Raw genomic sequence first — 2,866 nt, forward strand, 5'->3', positions numbered from 1 at the left:
AATAAAAGAGACAACAATTAGCTAATAGTTACAAGCTGTAATTAAAATAAACTCCTATAATAAATTTGTTTTGGAATATCATTCAATCAACTTACTCCCTCAAATGTACTCCAATTTCTTTCACATCCTGAAGAACTTGAAGTTAATGAAAGTATCTTCATGGCCATCATTTGTAAATTTGGAGTTTCGGCACCATAATTTGACCACCATCCAACTACAATAAGAAAATATGAAAGTATTAGTTAAAGCCAAATAAGTCACAAATATAGAAATTTAGAAGCAGATAATTATTTACTTACCAACGTCGAAACTATTATTATTAGCTATTATGCCCATTTTGGCTAATTTTTTTCCAAACATTCCTTCCATTCCTTTATATTTCAGCAACTCAATATTGGATACCAAGTGCTGGACATGAAAGTCATCAGGAAAGAATGCTTCAATACATGTTAAAATAGCTGCCATACATGCTGGATCTTTTTGCGCCTCATCATCTCGATAGTAGTAATAAGGATTTAACAAGTATCCTGCTAAGTGTAAAGGGCAATCAAGTCGATCCTTAGCCCTCGAGTCTATGATTCCAATAATGGGCTCATATATCTCTTTTACATCTTTACAAAGTTTAATTAGTTCTTTTTGGCATCTTTAAGTTCACCATATACAAAACCCATAGATGGACGTTAATCTCCGTCAACAAGCCTAAGAACCTTAACTAAAGGTTTGAACAACTCAAAACACATTGCGAGATTAGTCCAAAACGATTGATTAACAATTGTTGCATAAGAGGCCACACCTTTTGCACTAGTTGAGAATTTGCATTGACCCCATTCTTCTGACAGAGACATAAACTTCAACTTCTCTTGTTTCTCCAATATACTTTGCATCGTCAGAAAGGAACTTGCAAATCGTGTAACACCAGGCCTCACGATATCTCTTTTATTTGTATACTTCCTCATCAAAGCCAAGGTTTTATGATGCGCATAGATAAAGATAGTCAAAGTCTTTGCTTTATCAATCACAAATTTAAATTTTGGAGTTTTACCTGAAATAAGAAACAGTACAAAAATTGCATTACAATTTGCAGAAAAATTCTGCACAAAAATTTGCACAAAAATTGCAGAAAAATTCTGCAAACAATGCAGAAAAATCTGCAAAAAACTAAATAAAAAACTGCATAGAGATTTACAGAAAAGCTGCAGAATTACCTATGGCCTCAAGCATAAGATTGAGTGTATGTGTAGCACAAGAAGTCCAGAATATATGTGGTCTTTTATCTCTCAGTAGTTTTGCTGCAGCCATGTTATTTGATGCGTTGTCCGTCACCACCTGGACCACATTGCTTTGTCCAACTTCTTGAATGTACTTATCCACATACTCATATATAAACTAAGCCGTATGAGCCTCATTTGAACATTCAATAGAAGAGAGGAAACTTGTGCCTAGTTTACAATTTACACACAAATTCATAATGCTTCTTCTTTTTCGATCAGACCAAGCATCTGTCATTATCGAACATCCAGACTTTTTCCATTCATCCTCCTGTTCTTTCAAAGATTGTTTAGTCCTCTCCACTTCTTTCTTAAGTAGTGGCTCCCTCAATTGGTGTTGGCTTGGTGGTATGTATCCGGGACCAAATTGTCCAACTGCTTCACAAAATCGATGAAAGTCGTCATTGTTAATTGCATTGAAAGGAATCCCTGCTCCATACACCCACTTAGCCAAGTAAGTATGTACTTCGTTGGTTCTATTCTTAAATAGCGCATCATTAATATTTTTTTGTCTTGTCTTCCTTAATGATGCATCTGGATCTATCATCCGTGCGAACTGATCCATTGGTCCAAGGGACCATACGGGTTTAGAGCCTCCACTGTCAAGTTCAACAACATCATCACTGTATTTGCTGATTGTAACGTCATCCCTAACTTCCTCAATACGTTCTTTCTTGTCATATCTTCTTTTTTTTTATCCCTCCAAGGCTTGTAAGCATTTAGATTTATCCAGAGGAGTAGACTTCGGACATGGTTTCACATTACCTCTAAGACCAGCTATATGTTGCTTTAACCGATATATTCCTCCACTAAATGCTTTGTCACATAACTTGCATTTGATTTTATCGTAGTTATTTGGTAAAGTTAATTCACCGTAATCCCACCCAACATCATCTGATTTTCGCTTAACAACCTCTGGCTCTAAGGAACCCATAGTCTGCGAATTGGAAGCAGCTGAAGAACCCCCTGTTTCCATTTCTAGTTTTCTACAAATACGAAATCAAAAAAGTCAAAAAAATTCAAGCATCTCAATATCAAATCAAGTAATCAATATTCTATACACTTTACAAAGATTCCAAATTAAGCATCTCAGATTCTCAATATCAAATTAACATTCTAATATTATATATGCTATACAAAATTAGAAATACAAGTTACAACTTACAACTTACAAAGTTACAGGTGTGATTGTTTAATGTTAAAGATATGAGACAAACCTGAAGAATGGAACCCTAGCGCCTCTTCTCCTCTTTCTTTTTGATTCTGAACTCTAAAACCTAACTTTGAAATAGAAACAAGAAAGTACCGTGTTTGTAATTTTATTTTTTTTGATTGATTTAACCCCCGCTTAATTAACGCTTAATCGGTCAAACACCCGCTTAAGCGGGCTTTGACCGCCTAACCAGTGCTAAACGTTTAGAAGCCCGATTTTGAACTAATCGAGGCGGTTGGACCCCCGACTCCGCTTAAGCGGCCGCTTAAGCGGCCGCTTAAAGCGCTTTTCATAACACTGAGTGGAAGTAAGTCCCCTCCTAACATATTCAGTTAAAATATTATAAATAATACAATTATTTGTAACTTAAGTAATTATATTATAT

General features: G+C 35.4%; 1 pseudogene; it reads right to left on the reverse strand.

The window, feature by feature from the left end:
• Positions 1 to 680: 680 nt before the first annotated feature.
• LOC141673773 (uncharacterized) lies at positions 681 to 2,537 on the reverse strand (annotated as a pseudogene).
• Between the last annotated feature and the right edge of the window lie 329 nt (positions 2,538 to 2,866).

The sequence above is a fragment of the Apium graveolens genome, chromosome 7 (assembly GCF_009905375.1).
Source record: "Apium graveolens cultivar Ventura chromosome 7, ASM990537v1, whole genome shotgun sequence".
Taxonomy (NCBI): Eukaryota; Viridiplantae; Streptophyta; class Magnoliopsida; order Apiales; family Apiaceae; genus Apium; species Apium graveolens.